Source organism: Hylobates moloch, unplaced genomic scaffold (assembly GCF_009828535.3).
Source record: "Hylobates moloch isolate HMO894 unplaced genomic scaffold, HMol_V3 SCAFFOLD_17, whole genome shotgun sequence".
In the NCBI taxonomy this organism is placed as follows: Eukaryota; Metazoa; Chordata; class Mammalia; order Primates; family Hylobatidae; genus Hylobates; species Hylobates moloch.
In genome coordinates, this window is record NW_026652292.1 from 60,222,525 (window position 1) to 60,245,075 (window position 22,551).

The following is a 22,551-nucleotide window of genomic DNA, read 5'->3' on the forward strand; positions in this document are numbered from 1 at the left end:
TCTTCCTTCCATGGCTGCTGCCCAGTTCTAAAATCGATCCCATCTGGGTGGCGTCAGGCCTATAGCAGGATTTGGACAATGGCCCCGGCCTCCTGTGCTGGGAAATGCTCCACAGTTGCCCCCCATCCCCGTCATTAGCCAGGAACTGTGCAATTCTTGCAGGCAGCGTCCACTCACAGCAGCTCTTGCTATTATTACTATTACAAGGAATAGTTGGCCAGGCGTGGTGGCTCACGCCTATAATCCCAGCACTTTGGGAGGCCGAGGCGGGTGGATCATGACATCAGGAGTTCAAGACCAGCCTGACCAACATGGTGAAACTCCGTCTCTACTAAAAATAAAAAAATTAGCTGGGCGTGGTGGCATGTGCCTGTAATCCCAGCTACTCGGGAGGCTGAGGCAGGAGAATCACTTGAACCCAGGAGGTGGAGGTTGGGGTGAGCCAAGATCACGCTATTGCACTCCAGCCTGGGCAAGAAGAGCAAAACTCTGTCAAAACAAACAAACAAAACTACAAGGAATAGTCTACAGGTTGCTTCTCCCTTCCCAAGGCCCTTCCCAGCTGCCTAACCATCCAGTTGCAATGCACACGCTCACCCCTGAGCTAGCCAGGCTGAGGAATGGGCTATGTCCGCATTTCTAATGTCCTGATCCTGAGCCTCCTTCCTGCGCCTCCTCCTTCCAGAACTGCAACAAGGCAAAACCAGGGGGAGTCCTGCTCTGTGACTTCTAATTAGTGTGTGGAAAGAGTCCTTTGTGGTCCATAGATGAAAGGCCACTCTCACCATCATTACCGTGATGAGTTTCCCCATCTGTAAAATGGACTTTAATGAGGCTGCTTGTTGACGGAGCTCCTGAGATGAAAAGGGTGTGATGGGCAGGATGCTGATGAGTCTTGGCGTGGGGGTCAGCCTGAGGTTCCATGAGGGGAAGCCTCGTTCCTTCGCTCACTCTGGCCCCAACGGGCCAGAAAGGAGCATTGGCCAGCTCTATGGGGACAGAGCGAGGGTGAGAATGGACAGAAGGGAGGGGGTAGGGATAAGAAAAGGAGGTGATTGGTGGCCCACAAAGCTACATCTGAAAGGGAGGGAAGCCCAAGGGGGAAAGCAGAGGATTAGGCCGGTGTGTGTGTGTTTGTGTGTGTGTGTGTGTTTGTGTGTGTGTGAGAGTGTGTGTGTGTGTCTGTTTCTGTGTGTGTGTGTCTGCTTGTGTGTCTCTGTGTGTGTCTCTGTGTGTATTTGTGTGTGTGTCTCTGTGTGTTTCTGCATGCGCATCTGTGTGTGTGTCTGTGTCTCTGTGTGTGTTTCTGTGTGTATGTCTTTGTGTATGTCTATGTGTATGTCTCTGTGTATGTCTGTGTGTCTGTGTGTGTGTCTCTGTGCGGGTCTGTGTATGTGTCTCTGTGTGTATGCCTGTGTGTGTGTCCGTATGTGTGTGTCTCTGTGTGTGTGTCTGTATGTGTGTGTCTGTGTGTGTGTGTGTGCCTGTGTGCATTCAACACCAAGGTGGACGGATAAGGTCCCAGCCTTGAGGTCAGGAAGAAACCACGTGTTTCTACCCCAAATTCCAAGAATTCATTAAGCTGAAGCTGAAATTAGTTATGGCTCAGATGATGTGACTGTTCCACTTTTCAGCCAGCACCCTGTGGAGCCCCTCCAGGTTTCAGATGCTGGACTAGGGAAGAGGAGGGGGAGGGACCAGGCCGGGGCACACAGCACCCCTCCCCCTTCAACCTAAACCCCGCCTGTGGACCTGTTTTCACCTTAGACTTCCTTACAAGATTTCATTGGAAGAGAAGATTTCAGTGGCTTACAAATGCTTGCAAAACACAGTCTGGGAGCAGGAAAAAAATAAAGGAAATGAAAAGGGCTCTCCCCAGTGTCAGAATAGCATACTGGTAAGGAACACAATCCTTAGGGACAGATGGCCTGGCTCTTAGCTTTGTGATCTTGGGCAAGCTGCCTCGCATCTCTGTGCTGGTTCCTGAACAGTAAAGTGTGGATAAAAATAGTAGCTGCTGGCCAGGCGTGGTGGCTCACGCCTGTAATCCCAGCACTTTGGGAGGCCGAGGTGGGCGGATCACAAGGTCAGGAGTTCGAGACCAGCCTGGCCAATATGGTGAAACCTCGTCCCTACTAAAAAATACAAAAACCAGCTGGGCGTGGTGGCAAGTGCCTGTAGTCCCAGCTACTCAGGAGGCTGAGGCAGGAGAATCGCTAGAACCCGGGAGGTGGAGGTTGCAGTGAGCCGAGATTGCACCACTGCACTCCAGCCTGGGCGACAGAGTGAGACTCCATCCCAAAAAAAAAAAAAAAAAAAATAGTAGCTGTGTTTTGGGGTTGCTGTGGGAATTGCATGAGTTCATCCATGTAAAGTGTGGGGTGCTGAGCCTGAAGCACCCGTCATTGTTACTGGGAACCTCTATCTCCCCCCGTCAAATGTGTCGGGTACAGTGCCTGACACTTGCTTCCACAGATGCTTCTTATTTTTAATTGTTATTTATTTATTTATTTATTTATTTTTTAGACAGAGTCTCACTCTGTCGCCCAGGCTGGAGTCTCCTGCGTCAGCCTCTCAAATAGCTGGGACTACAGATGCCCACCACCACGCCCGGCTAACTTTTTGTATTTTTAGTAGAGACAGGGTTTCACCACGTTAGCCAGGATAGTCTCGATCTCCTGACCTTGTGATCCACCCGCCTCGGCCTCCCAAAGTGCTGGGATTACAGGCATGAGCCACCGCGCCTGGCCTTATTTTTTTTTTTAGAGATGGGATCTCACTATGTTGCCCAGGCTGGCCTCTAACTCCTGGGCTCAAGCAATTCTCCTACCTTGGCCTCCCAAAGTGTGGGGATTACTGGTGTGAGCCACCATGCCCAACCCACAGACACCTCTTTGTGGAATCCTCTACAAATATATGCTGACCCATTGCACAGATAAGGACATCAAGGCTTGGGGAGAGCAGTGGAAGAATCACAGCTGGAGCCCCAGCTTAGGTCTGCAAGCCAGGGCTTCCTGCTGCTACTCTCAGGACTAGAAGGGAGGGGCTGTTTCTCAGGCAGCTGCTGTCCCCGTACCGAGGTCGGCCCTTCACACTCTGGCCTTCTCCACCTTGCTCTGTCCATCTGGGCAAGCAACCAGCTCACGATATGAGCTCATCAACCCCCAAACAACAGGAGCAGGAGGTCCCCGCAGTGACAGACAAAGGCTGTGACTGACCCATTGTTTAGGGGCCCTGGTAGCCACGGACGGGATTAAAGTTTCTTTAAGCTGTGCCCATTCACTCTAGGTTAGTGTTTCTCCAAAGGTAATCTGTGGATCTTCCATTTCAGAACCTTCAGGGGCTGTCATTAAAACTTAGATTTCAGCCCTGCACAGTGGCTCACACCTGCAATCCCACTTTGAGGGTTGAGGCAAGCAGATCCCTTGAGGCCAGGAGTTTGAGACCAGCTCCGCCAACATGGCCAAACCCTGCCTCTACTAAAAATACAAAAATTAGCCAGGCGTGGTGGCATACGCCTGTAATTCCAGCTACTTGGCAGGCTGAGGCACAAGAATCACTTGAACTCTGGAGCTGGAGGTTGCAGGGAGCCGAGATCACATGCCACTGCATTCCAGCCTGGGCAACAGAGTGAGACTCTGTCTCAAAAAATAAAATAAATAAATAAATAAAATACAGATTTCTTGGCCTCAAAAGGATTAAATTCCAACTTCTAGAGAAGAGGCCCATCTCATGGTAAATTGCTTTTGGGAAAAAAAAGAAAAGAGGCCGGGCACAGTGACTCATGCCTGTAATCCCAGCACTTTGGGAGATCGAGACGGGTGGATCATGAGGTCAAGAGATTGAGACCATCCTGGCCAACATGGTGAAACCCCGTCTCTAATAAAAATACAAAAATTAGCTGGGCATGGTGGTGCGTGCCTATAGTCCCAGCTACTTGGGAGGCTGAGGCAGGAGAATCTCTTGAACCCAGGAGGCGGAGGTTGCAGTCAGTCAAGATTGCACCACTGCACTCCAGCCTGGCAACAGAGTGAGACTCCATCTCAAAAAAAAATAAGGAAAAAGAAAAAGAAGAAGCCGAGCACAGTGGCTCACGCCTGTAATCCCAGCTCTTTGGGAGGCCGAGGTGGGCAGATCACCTGAGGTCAGGAATTCGAGACCAACTTGGCCAACATGGTGAAACCCCATCTCTACTAATAATACAAAAATTAGCTGGGTGTGGTGGCAGGCGCCTGTAATCCCAGCTACTCGGGAGGCTGAGGCAGGAGAATTGCTTGAACCCAGGAGGTGGAGATTGCAGTGAGCTAAGATCACACCACTGCACTCCAGCCTGGGCAACAGAGTGAGACTCTATCTCAAAAAAAAAAAGGAAAAGAAAAAATGGAGAAGAAGCCCTACTGTCTAAATGGAGCAAGCACCCAGGAGATCCTGGTCTTCTCAGGGTAGAGATCCCTGAGTTCATGCCCTGTGTGGGGTGTGTGAGGGATGGGCTTGTTCATCTGACCTTCTCCCTGCCTCTAGGCCTAGGATTGAGCCCCCCTCATAGAATCCTGGCTCCAAGTAGTGAGGCCTTTTCTGGCTGAGGCCCAAACCCACCTCACATCTCAAAACCCTGCCTGGCACGAGTGGATACTCAAGCCGCAGGAAGCTGTCCTGAACCGAGCTGCATTTGCCTATCCTGGGTGTGGGTCTTGCCTCCGCATCTCCTGTATGTAATTTTTGCCTCTTTCTTCTATTCCCTTTTACCATGACCTCTTCAATCCCTTCTGCCCTTAGTTGCCCTTTTCCCATCTGAAAAATGCAGGGGCTGCTCTTGTACTTCTCCTAGATCCTTTCTTACAAAATATTTAAGGAGCTGAGTAACTAGTAACTGCTGTCCCCTTTTGGAGATGCAGCAACCTCTCCCTGCCACGCACACACAGTTTTGAAGTGATTTATGGAGGGGGATGCTACTGGAAGGAGTTGTGTGCACCAAGGAGGGTTTCTACGTCTGAGCAAGAACAGCCAGAAATTGCCTTGTCGCGGACTAGACTGTGGCTGTCTTCCCTAGCAGAGGGTGCTGTGACCTGGCCAAAAAAGGAATGCTAAGGTGGGCCAGTTGAGAAGATAACTCCCAAGAAAGTGAGAAGAGTGTAAGATCTAAGAGGAGGGCCTAGTGGTGTGCTCCTGTTGTCCGCGTTACTCAAGATCTGAGGCGGGAGGATCACTTGAGCCCAAGAGTTCGAGTCCAGCCAGGGCAACATCGCAAGATCCCATCTTAAAAAAAAAAAGATCTGAGAGGAATTTGTTGAGAGATGTTTTATAAAAAAGAAAACATGCAGAAGTGAGCTTCATCTGTTAATTTGTTGTAAATGTTCTGATGTAAGATGAAGGTGGAATGGGATCTAATAATACAGGTCCAACTTAGTGCAGGTATAAGCCTGTATTGTGGTATCAGCCTGTTAGATCTCATTCCTCAAGAAGAGCCCCCTTAATACAGGTATAAGAGATTATACCTCTCCCAGAACCCTGGCTCCAGAGTAGTGAGACCTTTTCTGGCTGGGGCCCAAACCTACCTCATGTCACAAAACTTGGCCTTTATACCTGTATTAAGGGCATGGTTTTTTGTTTTTTGTTTTTTTTTTCGAGATAGAGTCCAGCTGTGTCACCCAGGCTGGAGTGCAGTGGCGCAATCTCGGCTCACTGCAACACCCGCCTCCCGGGTTCAAGCAATTCTCCTGCCTCAGCCTCCCAAGGAGCTGGGATTACAGGGGTGCACCACCATGCCCAGCTAATTTTTGTGTATTTAGTAGAGATGGGATTTTGCCATGTTGGCCAGGCTAGTCTCTAACTCCTGACCTCAGGTGATAAGGAGCGCTTTTTGAGGAATGAGCAGGAAGCAGTGGAATGGAGTGAGGGCCTGGGCTTTGCTGTTGGATTCACCTGGGGATCAGTATAGGCCCATCACAAGCTGTGTGGCCTTAGGAAAGTTACTTCATCTCTCCGAGCCTCCATGTCCCTATTAATAAAATAGTGACAGTCACAACACCACGTGGGTTTGTGATGAAGACCTAATGAAGTCATACTGTAGTATGCTTGGCACAGTTGAGTAATGTAGTATGCTTGGCACAGTTGAGTGTCCCATAGTCCATGATTCCCTGTCTTTCTGGACAGCTCAAAACTGAACGTACAAGGTGGGTACAGGACTTCTAGGCAAAGTCATTGACAAAAGACAAACGCAGGTTCCAGTCTTCAGGTATGAAGAAGGAAAAGAAGATGGGTGATTATGAACAATGATGAGGCACTAAATACCTTATTAAAACACATAATAATAAACAGCTCCAGCCTGGGCCTAAACATTTTTCCAGCCAGCAGCAGCTTTGAGTCTGTTCAGATGTTCAAATTCATCCTCATTAGCAGCCTATTTAGGAGGCTATCTTTCTCTCTACCTGCTAATCTTTTTTAATCTTTTTCCTTTTTCTTTTCTTTTCTTTTTTTTTTTTTTTTTTTCTTTTTGAGATGGCGTCTTGCTCTGTTGCCCAGGCTGGAGTGCAGTGGGGGCAATCTCGACTCACTGCAACCTCTGCCTCCTAGGTTCAAGTGATTCTCCTGCCTCAGCCTCCTGAGTAGCTGGGATTACAGGTGCGTGCCACCACGCCTAATTTTTGTATTTTTAGTAGAGTCGGGGTTTCACCATGTTGGTCAGGATAGTCTCAAACTCTTGACCTTGTGATCCACCTGCCTCAGCCTCCCAAAGTGCTGGGATTACAGGCATTGAGCCACTGTGCCCGGCCTTTATTTATTTATTATTATTTTTTTAATAGAGATGGGAGTCTCTGTGTTGACAAGGCTGGTCTCGAACTCCTGGCCTCAAGTGATCCTCCCATCATGGCCTCCCAAAGTGCTGTGATAACAGGCATGAGCAACCATGCCCAGTCCCTTTTTTTTGAGACAGGGTCTTGCTCTGTTGCCCAGGCTGGAGTCCAGTGGCGAGATCCCTGCAGCCTCAACCTCCCACACTCAAGTGCTCCTCCCACCACAGCCTCCTGAGGAGCCAGGACTACAGGTGCATACCACCGTGCCCTGCTAAATGTTGTTTTTTTGTAGAGACAGAGTCTCACTATGTTGCTCCACCTGTTTTTCAAACTGCTAGGCACAAAGAATCCTCCCGCCCTTGCCTCCCAAAGTGCTGGAATTACAGGAGTAAGCCACTGCACCTAGCCTCTACTTGCTAATTTTCTGCAGGAGAGTTCAATAATTTCACCAACGATAATATCAACCACATAGACAGCAATGATGATGGTGCCAGGACCTGGGCTGTGTGATGGGTAACCATGGTCTCATTGAATCCTCTCAACCTTCTGAAGTGGTGGTGTGACTCCCAATCTCCATCTTCAGATGCCAGTGCTTGGAGGTCACCTTGCCTAAAGTCACACAGCAGCAATGTGGCACCGCCAGGGCTCGGATCCAGGCCTGATTGGGAGTGGGGAGGGCTGGAGAGCACTCTATCATGCAAACATGCCAATTTCAGAGAAATCGTCAGCAGGACAAACGTGCAGGGAAAGGGGGAGCAGGAGAGGAAGAAAGAGTCTGGAAAACTCTAAGGACTGCGTAATAAACATCCACCTCCGAATCATCCACTCTGTCTCTGAAATTAAGAAAGGAACAACCAGCAACCAGAAAGTGGGTGAGGAAGCTTTGGATCCGGGTTTGGACGGTGGTTTAATCTCTCACTGACATCCTGCTTTTTCACATGATCCTTGTGATCTCCAAACACTTTGCATTCGGATTAAAAGCAAAACTAAACCTTGCAGGCTGGGAGAAGGTGGCAAGGTCAGAGGATTAAACCCAAACGCCCAGAGCAAAGTTTGACCGTGACAGCCTGTTTGTGCAGGGTGGCTGGTGTGTGCCCGCCTGGCGGCGGCGCGAGGGCTAAAAGGGCAACGCGCCTGTCCAGACAGCACCCTCAGGTGTTAGACCCGCTGCCACAGGCCCCCAGAGTGGGAAGACGTGAGGGACAGACAGGCTGACATCAAGCCTGACCACCAGAGGCGACAGCATTGACCCTGCAGTGAGCACAAAACTCAAGTTGTCTGGAAGGAAGGGGAAAGAGTTTCCCGGGATGAAAGTGCAGGGATTAAAGAAGCCCGACTGAGCTTTCTGCAGAAGGACTCACTGCAGGGATCAGCAGTGGAGATGAGAGGGCAGGACAGAGCCTCTCCTGATGGCTGTAGCCCGGCTGCTTGGTGCCTACACAGGCAGTCCCTCTCACCTCTCAGGTGTCATAATGTCTCTTCCTCTCAGGCCACACTAAATAGGATTTATCTGTAGGGTGTCATGGCCCATGCCCTATAATCCCAATACTTTGGGTGGCCTAGGTGGGAGGATCTCTTAGCCCAGGAGTTTGAGACCAGCCCGGGCAACATGGTGAGACCTCATCTCTATGAAAAAAGAAATAAAATGTTAGCTGGGCGTGGTGGTGCAAGGCTGAGGTGGTCGGCTCACTTGAGCCCAGGAGGTTGAGGCTGCAATGAGCCGTGTTTATGCCACTACACTCTAGCCTGGGCAACAGAGCAAGATCCTGTTTCAAAAATAAAATAAAGAGGCTTTTTCTTTTTCTTTTTTTTTTTGAGATGGAGTCTCGCTCTGTTGCCAGGCTAGAGTGCAATGGCGCCATCTCGGCTCACTGCAACCTCCGCCTCCCGCCTCCCGGGTTCAAGCGATTCTGCTGCCTCAGCCTCCCCAGTAGCTGGGACTACAGACGTGCGCCACCACGCCCAACCTTTTTTTTTTTTTTTTTTTTTTTGTATTTTTAGTAGAGATGGTGTTTCACCATGTTGGCCAGGATGGTCTTGATCTCTTGACCTCATAATCCACCCATCTTGGCTCCCAAAGTGCTGAGATTACAGCTGTAAGCCACCGGCGCCTGGCCTTTAAAGAGGCTTTTTCTACTATCATGTAGAAACTGGGAGAAAAAAAATGCTGCAAGACAAGATCTCCTGCAGTTCCAGAAGCCAGAGTAGGAAGGAAGAAAGAAAAGAAAGAACGAAGGAGGAAGGCCTTAAATTTAGAAAGAAAATCAATTAGCAATTGTTTTCTACAAAGAAATGGTTCAGGCCGGGCACGGTGGCTCACTCCTATAATCCCAGCACTTTGGGAGGCCAAAGTGGGCGCATCACGAGGTCAGGAGTTCAAGACCAGCCTGGTCAATATGGTGAAACCCCATCTCTACTAAAAATACAAAAAATTAACTGGGCGTGGTGGCAGGCGCCTGTAATCCCAGTTACTCAGGAGGCTGAGGCAGGAGAATCGCTTGAACCCGGGAGGCAGAGGTTGCAGTGAACTGGGACAGCGCCACTGTACTCCCAGGCCACAGTGCAAGACTCTGCATCAAAAAAAAAAAAAACAAACAAAACAAACAAAAAAAAAACAAAACAGTTCGAATTTACCACAGCTTTTTTAAACTAGAAACTGCAACGGCCCTCCATATCTGTAGGTTCATCCTCAGATTCAACCAACAACGTCTGGAAAATATTTGGAAGAAAAAATATATAACAATTTAAAATAATACAAACTAAATATGCAGTATAACAACTATTTACATTAGGCCGGGTGCGGTGGCTCATGCCTGTAATCCCAGCACTTTGGGAGGCCGAGGCGGGTGATTGCTTGAGGTCAGGAGTTGGAGATCAGCCTGGGTAACAGGACGCAACCCCGTCTCTACTTAAATTACAAACAAGTAGCCCGGCGTGGTGGTGCATGCCTATAGTCCAGCTACTCAGGAGGCTGAGGGCTGAGGCATGAGAATTGCTTGAACCCTGGGGGGGTGGAGGTTGCAGTGCCATTGCACTCCAGCCTGGGTGATAGAACGATACTCGGTCTCAAAAAACAAACAAACAAAAAAAAAATATTTACATTGTATTAGGTATTATAGGTAATCTAGTGATGATTTAAACTATATCAGAGTAGCTGGGCATGGTAGCTCATGCCTGCAATCCCAGCATCTCAGGAAGCAGGAGGATGGCTTGGACCTAGGAGTTCAAAGCTGCGGTGAGCTGTAATCGTGCCAGTGCACTCACTCAGCCTGGGCGACAGAACAAACCCTATCTCTAAAAGAAAGAAAGTATACAGGAGAAAGTGCATGGGTTATATGCAAATACTATGCCATTTTATACCAGAGAACCGAGCAGGATTTTGGCATCTTCAGGGGGTCCTGGAACCAATTCTGCTCCATTTAAGCATTTGTTTGGAGATCCTTAGCCACACTGCAGCAGTGCAAATGGGCCCAGAAACTTGAAATTCAAGGCATTTGGTCATCCGCAAAAGACTGCTGAATTCCCAGACCAGCATAACAATAGTGTAGGTCACTGGGGAGGAGACATAGTTCATGATTATGTAAATCAATGGAAATTTTGTTTCAGGAAAAATCAAAGAGAGTTCTACTTAATATACTGGAAGACAAACTTGGGGAACTCACACACACACACACACACACACACACACACACACACACACGCATATCCCAAACCCCCAGGGTGGATGCAGCAAGAATATAAAGGTGACAGAAAAACAGAGATCCACGATGAGTTGTCTATGCATCCCAAAAATCCTTCCCCCCCGGGAACAACTGCCTTTCTGCAAAACAACCCTCAGAGCCACCGACAGAGGCTGAGAGCAACACAGAATTGCGGAATGAGCACTGAATTTGGAGTCAGACGGCCCTCAGGTATAAACTCCAAATTCCAAGTAGCCTCACTCCCACTCTAATTTGATCTCGTGCAAGTGCCCTAACCTAACTTGTTGTTTTTTTGTTTGTTTGTTTTTGTTTTTTTTGAGACAGATTGTCCTCGCTCTGTCGCCTAGGCTAAGTGCAGTGGCGTCATCTCAGCTCACTGTAACGTCTGCCTCCTGGATCCAAGCGATTCTCCTGCCTCAACCTCCTGAGTAGCTGAGACTACAGGTGTGCACCACCACCCTGGCTAATTTTTGTACTTTTAGTAGAGGTAGGGTTTTGCCATGTTTCCCAGGCTGGTCTCGAACTCCTGGCCTAATGTGATCCACCCACCTCAGCCTCCTAAAGTGTTAGAATTACAGGCATGAGCCACTGTGCCCAGCCACAGATTCACGTTCTTAACTTAAACACAGGGTTCACAGAATTGTAAGGGGGGAAAGATATTTAAATATTTACTGAGAGCACAATGGTGCATACCTGTAGTCTCAACTACTTAGGATTTTAAGTGGGAGGATCACTTGAACCCAGGAGTTCAAGGCCAGCTTGGGCAGGCAACATAGTGAGACCCTGTCTCTAAAAAACAAAACAAAGTATTTCCTGAGCACCAAGCCCTGTTTTAAGCAATGGGGACATACAGTAAACAAAACAAAGGTCTGCCTTCATGGAGTTTATAATTGAGAGGGCAAGATGAACACTAAACACACACAGAAGTCAAAGCAGAGTGTATCAGATGGTGGTGAGAAGGGAGTGGGGAGAGTCGGGGAGGCCGCTGTTTTATTTAGGGCGGTCTGGGGAGGCTCAGGTTAAGAAGACGTGAGGCAGGGCTGGGCGCGGTGGCTCACGCCTGTAATCCGAGCACTTTGGGAGGCCAAGGCGGGTGGATAACGAGGTCAAGAAATCGAAACCATCCTGGCCAACATGGTGAAACCCCGTCTTTACTAAAAGTACAAAAATTAGCTGGGCGTGGTGGCGCGGGCCTGTAGTCCCAACTACTCAGGAGGCTGAGGCAGGAGAATCGCTTGAACCCAGGAGGCGGAGGTTGCAGTGAGCCGAGATCGCACCACCGCACTCCAGCCTGGCAACAGAGCGAGACTCTGTCTCAAAAAAAAAAAAAAAAAAAAAAAAAAGGCTGGGCGTTGTGGCTCATGCCTGTAGTCCTAGCACTTTGGGAGGCCAAGGCAGGCAGATCACCTGAGGTCAGGAGTTCGAGCCCAGCCTGGCCAGCATGGTAAAACCCTGTCTGTACTAAAAAGTACAAAAAATAAAAAATAAAAAAGACATGAGGCAGTCATGCAAATATGTAGGGGAAAAGGACTCCTGGCAGAAGGAACAGCAAAAGCAGAGACCCTGAGGCAGGGACTTTTTGTGGAGTTCATGTAACAAGGAGACCAGTGTGGCAAGCAGGGGTGAAGAGGTGTTCAAATAGGAAGATGCAGGAAATATCTGGTTTTCACCCAGAGTGAGCTGGAAAGCCACGGAATGGCTATAGTTGGCTTCTATTTGAAAGGTTTGCTTAGTCTGCTGTGAGAAAGAGAGGTTGGAAGGATCAAGGGCCTGAAAAGAGAGACCAATTAGAGGCTACTGAAATAATCCAGGCAGGAGATAATGGCTGTTTCAATGTGACAATGGGGGCGGAAGGACTGAGATGTGAATGGGAGAGGGGCACATTTTGAAGGTAGGTCCAGCAGGATTTGTTGGAGTCTTAGCTGTGGGTATGAGAGAAAAGAGTCATTGATAATTGTAGTGTATTCGGCCCGAGCACCTAGAAGAATGGAGCTGCCACTGACTGAAATGAGCAAAACCACAGGAAGACTAGGTTGGCAGAGAAGAAAACAAGAGTTCAGTTTGGGCTACGTTTGAGAAGTCTATTGGATATATTGGTCTATTGGTTTGGATGTGCTCACCCAGGGACGAGGTACAGAGGGAGAAGGGAAGAGTTCAAGGACTCTGGGTTTAGACGTCAAGGAGATGAGGAGAAGCAAAGAAGACCAGAAGGAGTGGTCAGTGGGGTAGGAGAAAACACCAGGTCCCCAGTGAGTCTGTGCCACGGCTTGGCAAGTTGGCCCACAAAGGGCCACATAGTAAATAGTTTTGGCTTTGTGGACCATGTGGTCTCTGTTGCCACCTCTCAACACTGCCATTATAGTGCAAAAGCAGCCATAGACAATATGGAAGTGAATGGACACGGCTGTTCCAGTAAAGCTTTACTGGATTTGGCCTGCGGGCTGTAGTTTGTCAAACCTTGGTGAAGCCACATGGCGCCCATGAGCTGTGTGATGAGGAGAAAGAACGGTAGCCATGGTGCTCTGGAAGCCAAGTGGACAAAGTGTTGCAAAGGGGAGTGATCAGTGGTATCAAATGTGGCTGACAGTTTGAGTCAGATGAAGAAAGAGAAGCAGCCACTGACTATGGGAACACAGAGATCACGGATGGCCTCAGCAGGAGCGCTTTCCCTGGAGTGGTAAGAGCAAAAGCCTGATGAGAGTGAGCTCTAAATTGTAAGCATGGGCATGAGCAGAAACAGCTCTTTCGAAGAGTTTTTTAGGACTCATTCAGTGGTGGAAACTGAGCATTTTTCCATTGTTTCAAGTAACTTGTGCTATTTGGATTTGCAAGAAAAGACAGCCCTTAGGATCTAGAGTTAAGTTAGAAGCCATTAAAATATGGTTAAGAGGCTGGGCGCGGTGGCTCACACCTATAATCCTAGCACTTTGGGAGCCCAAGGCAGGCGGATAACTTGAGGTCAGCACTTCAAGACCAGCCTGGCCAACATGGTGAAACCCCCGTCTCTACCAAAATTACAAAAATTAGCCAGGTGTGGTGGCGGGTGCCTGTAATCTCAGCTACTTGGGAGGCTGAGACAGGAGAATCTTTTGAACCCAGGAGGAGGAGGTTGCAGTGAGCTGAGATCGTACCACTGCACTCCAGCCTGGGTGACAGAGTGAGATTCCTTCTCTTTTTGTTTTTTAATTTTTTTTTTTTTTTTTTTGGTCGCCTAGGCTGGTGTGCAGTGGCATGATCTTGGCTCACTGCAGCCTTGAGATTCCTTCTCAAAAATAAAATAAAATAAATAAATAAATAAATAAATATAAGTTTAAGATTTGATGGTGTGGTCCCAGGCATTATTTAGATGGGCCACTGTATTGCAGATCCCAAACACTCAATGCCTATTTATTTGTATGTTGCCCTGTGATAAAAAGTCTTTTTTTTTTTTTTTTTTTTTTTTTTTAGACAGGGTCTCACTCACAGCCCCTTGGGAGGCTGAGGTGGCACGATCTTGACTTACTGCAACCTCCACCTCCCAGGTTCAAGCGATCCTGCCACCTCAGCCTCCCAAATAGCTGGGATTTACAGGTGCGCACCACACCTGGCTAATTTTTGTATTTTTAGTAAAGATGGTGTTTCACCATGTTGTCCAGGCTGGTCTCGAACTCCTGACCTCAAAGTGACCCGCCCGCCTCGGCCTCCCCAACTGCTCGGATTACAGGCGTGAACCACTATGCCCGGCCTGAAAAAGTCTTGAGACAAGTGTCTGCATCATGGTTAGAGGAAGTCCATGCCTGGCCAAAATATTCCATTCTGAACTCAGACAGTAGCCTGCACACTCCTGCTGTCTACACAGCCAAGCAAGTTTTTCATTAACTGGGGTGAGTTATTGGCATGAGGATCCATCCAGTGAAAAAGCCAAAATTTATGCCATCCTTTGTTTCCCAGAGAGCCCAAACTATTTCATATAAATTACCTCATTGATCTCCAAAGCCCTTGTGTGAGATTTAGAATTATTACTTTTTTTTCACCTTGACACCCAATCTGTAGGGGGGCAATAAATATTACATTCTGCTGCTCATGATGCAGGACTGAGGACCATGCCAGTGAACTTCGAATTGTCGCTTTCGCGTCTGAGTGGAGCCCTGGCGCGGGATGCTGAGTAGGAGAGGACTGGTCTCACAGACCGCCCTGGGCATGTGTCCTGGGCGCACTCAACCTCAGATCTTGCCTGCTTGTGGGACCACACGTGGCATCCTATGACCCTGCTTTCTTCTGTATACCCCTTGCCAACCACAAATGGATTGGGAATGGGACCCATCCCCAGTAGCCCGTGTCTATGTCTGGCATAGCATGATGAGCTGGGGCCAATCCTCTGCCTCTGTCGGGAAAGAGTCCCCCATCAGACACAAGGAGATGAGAGGAGCAGACACACAGAGAGCCCCCATCACATTGATGGTGCAACCCTACGGTGAAAATCCATGAATTTCTGGATGCAAGAGGTACCTGGTGCTAGCTTGGATGCAGATGCCCTATAACTATGCTTTCAGGGAGTCTACGTCCTCTTGCACTTCCTGCTCCTAGCTTTCCATGAGATTCTGTCCTTATGATCACCACACGCACAGCCCTGGGACCAGCATTCTTTCTTTTTGAGGGAATTCCAGGGGAACTTTATTCCTTGTAACCAAGCACTTAGCTCCAACTCTGATGAAGCTGACCCACATCGACCAAGGCTTGGGAGCACCAAATAGCAAACTATTCAAGCAGCCTCTTGCTTTTGAAGTTCTGTCTGCTTAAAAACAGACAGTAGTTGGAAGGGGTGAAAAAGTGCCACAGCAAGGTGGGTGTTTTGGTGAGCAGGCACCCGGGGGCCTTCCTCTCTGGTTTTTCTTTTCTTTTCTTTTCTTTTTTTTTAAGAGACAGGGTTGGCAGGTGCTATGGCTCACACCTATAATCCCAACACTTTGGGAGGCCAAGGTAGGAGGATTGCTTGAGCTCAGGAGTTCGAGGCCAAGCGTGGGTGGCTCATACCTGTAATCCCAGCATTTTGGGAGTTCGAAGTGGGCAGCTCACTTGAGGTCAGGAATTCAAGACCAGCCTGGCCAGTGTGGTAAAACCTCATCTCTACTAAAAATACAAAAAAAAAAAAAAAAAAAAATTAGCTGAGCATGGTCGTGGGCACCTGTAATCCCAGCTATTTGTGAGGCTGAGGAGGGAGAATCACTTGAACCTGGGAGGCAGAGGTTGTGGTAAGCCGAGATCCCACCACTACACTCCAGTCTGGGCAACAGAGCGAGATTCTATCTTAAAAACAAACAGACAAGGGCCGGATGTAGTGGCTTACACCTGTAATCCCAGCACTTCGGGAGGCTGAAGCAGGTGGATCACCTGAGGTCAGGAGTTCGAGACCAGCCTGGCCAACATGGCAAAAACCCGTCTCTACTAAAAACACACGAAAATTTAGCCAGGCATAGTGGCGACAGGGGCGGGGGGGCACCTGTAATCTCAACTACTCAGGAGGCTGAGGCAGGAGAATCTCTTGAACCTGGGAGGCAGAGGTTGCAGTCAGCCAAGATTGCGACATTGTACTCCAGCCTAGGCGACAAGAGCAAAACTCCGTCTCAAAAAACCAAAACCAAACAAACAAAACCTCTGATGAAAGGAGTTTGAGGCCAGCCTGGGCAACATAGTGAGACCCCAAATCTACAAAAAAATAAAATTAGCTGGATGTAGCGGTGCGCGCCTGCAGGCCCAGTTACTCGAGAGGCTGAGGTGGGTGGATCTCTTGAGCCCAGGAGGTTGAGGCTGCAGTGAGCAATGATTGTGCCACTATACTCCAGCCTGGGTGGCAAAGTGAGATGTTGTCCAGGCTGGAGTGCAGTGGTACCATCATGGCTCACTGTAACCTCAAACTCCTGGGCTTAAGCAATCCTCACATGTCCCAAGTAACTGGGACCACAGGCACATGCCACCACGCCTTGCACCTGGTTTGTTTTTCTTCTTCCAAAAGTTCTTTATTATTCTAGGTCATCTCTATTGTGTAGACCCAGAGACCCACCCTGCCCTAGCTCATCATTTGTTCATTTACTCAACATTCACTGGACACCTACTATGAGCCCAACACCCTAGGCACTGAGGCTACAGGAGTGAATAAGTCAGACCCAATCTCTGCCCTTCAGGGCTACAGTCTAAAAAGAGAAACACGATTAAACAAGCAAGTGCATTATGATGTCCTATGGCCTAAGAGAGGAAACTGGGTAGAGGAAACCCCAGGGGAGGCAAAGCAACTTCTTGTCTTGAGGAGGTCATGGGGGCTTCCTGGAGAACGTGGCCCCTAAGCTGAGGCTTGATAGGGAGTTGGGGTTACTCAAGGAGGAGGCAGAAGGGTGTTTGGAGGCAATGGAAGCCACACAACTGAGCAGAGGCCAGGCCAGGTCAAGGTCCCTGGAGCAATTGGGTTAAAATGAGACACGATCCAGGGTCCAAAAATGCCCCAGTGGGAGACGGGACAGCACACACTCCCAAGTTCCTGTCTTACTCATAACATTTTTTATTCTAAATGAAGCTTAGAATCTAGTCAGTCCACCTCAGAGCAGACCTACATTTCCATCCTGAGCCCAGAGAATCTTTTGGCTGGAAACCAAAGCAAATCGAGAGCAGCCCATTCATGGGACCCCAGTCGACCACATCCACAGCAGAGAAAGGGGGGCTGCTGCCCACAGACTTGGGGCTATGCCTGCTGCCAGCACAGGAGAAAACACACTAGGGACTGGAGACCCCAGGGGTCCCCCAGAAGAGGGGTGATGATGTATCTGCCTAAGAGTTTTTTCTCCACGAAGTTTCCTGGATGTATCTCTGGGGTTGATTCCACACATCTTGCCAGCCCAGAATGGGAAGATGCAAGATCTGGCCTTTATGTGTCAAAGGATGTATGTAGCAATGGGGTTCAGCTTCTGCTCTGCATGGCTTTAGGGATTGCCAGCACGTGCTCCCCTTTTTCCTCCCATCACAGTGAGCTACGATTATGTTTGGAGCAAGCCAAAAAAATTGCATTCCAGCCTGGGTCACAGAGTGAGACCTTGTCTTCAGAACAACCAAACAAAAAATAGAGAGAGAGACAGGGTCTTACTATGTTGGCCAGGCTGGTCTGGAAGTCCTAAGCTCATGCCTTGGCCTCCTGAAGTGTTGGGATTACAGGCGTGAGCCACTATGCCTGGCCCCATCTCTATTTAAAAAAAAAAAAAAAAAAAAAAAAAGAGTGAAGCAGGCTGGGTCTGCATTAGAAACGTCTGAAGTTTATCCCATAGCTTAGTGAGGTGGAGACAGACCAGGTTCCATCCTAGGCTATAGGCCACAGAACTCAACTTACGTCCAATAAATGATCACTGTGTGCCAGGTAGTTACTATCATTTTTATTCCCTTTTACAGATGAGGAAACAAAGGCCCAGAGAGGTCAAGTGACTTGCCCAAAGTCTCACAGCTAGGAAATATAGAAGCTGAGATATGGATTCTGGTAATTTGCTACCAGAAGTCAAGGGTTAGAGGTCAGAACTGCATCTGTTTAAGTCCAGCTGGGAAATCTGATACACACACCTGGTAAGTGGGTTTTAAGGATGACATGCATCTTAAATAGCTCTTCATGGCTGCTCTTCAGGCACCTGAGGCTCTGAAGAAAACTTAACAGCCGGAATTGCAAGTGTTTGTTGAATGAATTAATGACTGAACCAGGGTTATTTGGGGCCTCATATTCCTTTCCACCTTCTTCCTTTGGCTTCTCTCTTAAAGGATTTTATCCTCCAAGACACTTCCTACCTCACTTGTCCACTTTGATAGCCAGTTCTTCCCCTCTCTGACCTCTCCTGTAATTCCCAGCCTCACTGGGACTCTGGGTTAAAGTTGTGGCTCTGCCACTCACTAGTTCTGTGACTTGGTGCAGTTTCTTTTTTTTTTTCTTTTTTTTTGAGAAGGAGTTTTGCATTTGTTGCCCAGGCTAGAGTGCAATGCGCGATCTCGGCTCACTGCAACCTCCGCCTCCCAGGTATAAGCAATTCTCCTGGCTCAGCCTCCCAAGTAGATGGGATTACAGGTGTGTGCCACAATGCCTGGCTAATTTTTTTTTTTTTTTGAGATGGAGTCTCGCTCTGTCACCCAGGCTGGAGTGCAATGGCGCAATCTCGGCTCACTGCAAACTCTGCCTCCTGGATTCAAATGATTCTCCTGCTGCAGCCTCCTGAGTAGCTGGGATTACAGGCACAGCCACCACGCCCAGCTAATTTTTGTATTTTTAGTAGAGACAGGGTTTCACCATGTTGATCAGGATGGTCTCGAACTCTTGACCTCAAGTGATCCACCTGCCTTGGCCTCCCAAAGTGCTGGGATTACAGGCGTGAGCCACCATGCCCAGCCAGAGTTGGTGCAGTTTCTTAACTCCTCTGAGTCTCTACTTTCTGGACTGCTAAAAAGAAGTCGATGGCCCTACCCTCTTAGGCCAGTGGATCAAATAGAATAACGCAGAACATCGCTTGACAGCATGACTGTGCCCAGCTCATAGGAAGTATTTGCTCCCCTCCTCTTTAGCTTTCAAGCATAATAAACCTTTGGGGACTTTCCCTCTATCACTCCATCCACTCAAAGATAATTTCTTGTTTCAATATATCCTGAAGGCACATGTTGGTCTCAGCTGAGAACCAATTTTTTTTTTCTTTTTTTTTGAGACAGAGTCTCGCTCTGTCGTCCAGGCTGGAGTGTAGTGGCGCGATCTTGGCTCACTGCAACCTCTGCCTCCCGGGTTCAAGTAATTCTCCTGCCTCAGCCTCCTGAGTAGCTGGGATTACAGGCGAGTGCCACCACACCCAGCTAATTTTTGTATTTTTAGTAGAGACAGAGTTTCACCATGTTGGCCAGGCTGGTCTTGAACTCCTGACCTCATAATCCACCCACCTCAGCCTCCCAAAGTGCTGGGATTACAGGCATGAGCCACCGCTCCCGGCCCGGCTGAGAACCGATTCTAAGCTACCACACAGAGTTGCAAAACCATAAAACAATAAGCAATAGCTCTGCTATCAAACAATTAATTACCAGGGAGTGTAAATATGTGCTCAAGGCTCCAACTTACAGACCAGTAAGAGTTTTGAAGCTTGCCATTTTTTGAAGGCTTATGCAAAATAGTTTCCTGCAAACTCAAGTGGCTGGGAAGACCAGCTGACCTTTACTTCTACCCGAAGGCCATGTCCACAGAAAGTGGCCAACAGGACTTGGGCCTGAAAAACCTCAGACTGAATTTTAGGAATGACATCTGAAACTGCTGGTTTCTCACAAGAAATAAAAGCTGTCTGGGAAGCTGGAGAGGCAGCTTGCTATCTGGGGCAGGGACTTACAAATGGCTAAGTAGGTATCTGAGGAGATTAAGAGCCCAGTGTCAGCCGGGTGCGGTGGATCACTCCTGTAATCCCAGCACTTTGGGAGGCCAAGGTAGGCAAATCACTTGAGGTCAGGAATTCAAGACTAGCCTGGCCAACCTGGTGATACCCTGTCTCTACTAAAAACATAAAAAGATTAGCTGGGCATGGTGGTGGCACATGACCATAGTCCCAGCTTTTTGAGAGGCTCAGGCAGGAGAATTGCTTGAACCCAGGAGGGGGATGCAATGAGCCAAGATTGGCCAGGCGCGGTGGCTTATGCCTGTAATCCCAGCACTTTGGGAGGCCGAGGTGGGCGGATCATGAGGTCAGGAGATCGAGACCATCTTGGCTAACACGGTGAAACCCTGTCTCTACTAAAAATACAAAAAATTAGCTGGGCGCGGTGGCGGGCGCCTGTAGTCCCAGCTACTCGGGGGGCTGAGGCAGGAGAATGGCGTGAACCCTGGAGGCGGAGCTTGCAGTGAGCTGAGATCGCGCCACTGCACTCCAGCCTGGGCTACAGAGCAAGACTCTGTCTCAAAAAAAAAAAAAAAAAAATGAGCCAAGATTGGGTCACTGCACGCCAGCCTGGCCGACAGAGTGATACCCTGTCTCAAAAGAAAAGAGTGAGTACAATATTGATTGGGGTGGTCTTCAGGCATAGAGCTCAGATGTTCTGTTTCTCAAACTTTGGCCCAACACATGACCACAGTAGAAGTCAACAAGTCTGAGTTCTTGGAACTGTCTTAAGATGTTTACTGGTTGGATTGCAGGGCCTTCAGTTCTTCATTTCTCTGCCAACTAAGATTTTCCAGATCAGCAGTAGGAATACTGGAAGAACCCTCTTTCCTGCTTTGACTGAGATAAGTCACCAAGGAATCTTTGGATTTCCCCAACATGAAACATTTTAATCAAACCTGAAGAGAAATTGCGATATTTGAGAGATTAAAAGAGGACTTAAGATGTCTTGGTTCCGTTCAATTTCTCTTAAGGGTCAACTCTTAATCATAAAGCAAATATGTTGGTATTTTGTAATATATTAGTCTTACGTAATTTCTCCAGACTTCCAACCTTTAAGAAGAAGGATTGAATATAAGTTAAATGGTTTCTATTTACTCTAACTCAATAATACAGAGTTTGACTAGAAAGTAATCAAAGTGACTTTTAGAATAAACACTCCAGGCTGGGCACGGTGGCTCACGCCTGTAATCCCAGCACTTTGGGAGGCTGAGGCAGGCAGATCACCTGAGGTCAGGAGTTTGAGACCAGCCTGGCCAACGTGGTGAGACTCCGTCTCTACTAAAAATACAAAAATTAGCCAGGTGTGGTGGCACTTGCCTGTAATCCCAGCTACTCGGGAGGCTGAGGCAGGGGAATCGCTTGAACTCAGGGGGTGGAGGTTGCAGTGAGCCGAGATGGTGCCACACTCCAACCTGGGTGACAGAGCGAGACTCCATCTCCCCCCCCCAAAAAAAAGAATAAACACTCCAAAACTCTCATAATAGAGCAAGTAATGGCTTTGGAGTGGATACCTTCAGAGCATATGTACCAATCTGGAAAGTTGTTATAGCTCAAAACGCATTCTGCAGCCCCCTCTATCAAGATTGCCTTCAAGGCTAATTTACAACACACAAGTGAAAATCTACTTTTGACTCCACATAGAGTTATGCGGCTTGTCTACTCTATACTAATCCCCAGATTTGGCCACAGACAGTTTTTGTCTATTTCTAAAAATCAAATCTACCTCCAAAGGACGAAGATTTATCATTCCCCCAAAGACATACGGAAATTTAAAAATGCAGTGCAGGCTCTGAAGGTAATTCTCAAGCACCATTGCTAAAGTGTGAATAATAGAAGCATTGTTTGAAAGTCAAGTTTTCCCAGGTGGTGACTTTGAAGACCACATACCTCATTTGTATGCACTGGGTCACAAAATGCCAGACCTAGAAGAGGCCTTTAAGACAGGAGCAGGGACGAGGGGGACAGGATCCTTAGACTTTGTGTCCCAGGTCCCTCACTCTCCTCATCCTCATCCCAGCCTTGCATCAACATTTCCTTGCACACATTTAAGCTGCCTCCCTCCACTCCATCCCATTCACGGCTTTGTTAAAAGCATCAGTCATGTTATTTTACATCACGTCTCATGAATGTGGTTCTAAACAATGATAATACGAGTCGAAAGAGAAAACCAGCTTGAGGCTTATGTTGGATTTAGTGCCTTCCACAGCCTAGTAAGATGCTCAATAATGTTGATAAAATGAACTGGACTTGAGATGTGATACTAGGAAATATATTTTAGCTATGGAATATATCATCACTGTTACCAGTGCCAGTGTTCACCAGTGCCAATGTTCACCACTGCATTGCAGACTGTGGTGGGAATTACAAATGCCATGCTATTAAACCACCTCAGATAGATGTCTGTTGAATTTTTTTAAAGCTTCAACTATTTCTGGTATTGATTTTCCCGAATAAGGGGCTATTATCAAGAACTGTAAAGTACTCTGCTCAGTAGATAACCATTAAAATCCAATCCCTGCCAAGTCACAGAGAGAAGAGATGGGAAAATGTGCTTTGTCAGAGGCTGGTGGAAGTCAGCTGCAGGAAGAATTTGGGGGCAAACCTTAGGAAGAGCTCACGTTATCAAAAGCAAAATTGCCAGCCTCATGCAAC

General features: G+C 48.1%; 1 pseudogene; it reads right to left on the reverse strand.

Annotated features, from left to right (window-relative positions):
• The window catches only part of LOC116456764 (S-phase kinase-associated protein 1-like), a 54,311-nt pseudogene extending 32,038 nt beyond the window's left edge, over positions 1–22,273 (reverse strand).
• Between the last annotated feature and the right edge of the window lie 278 nt (positions 22,274–22,551).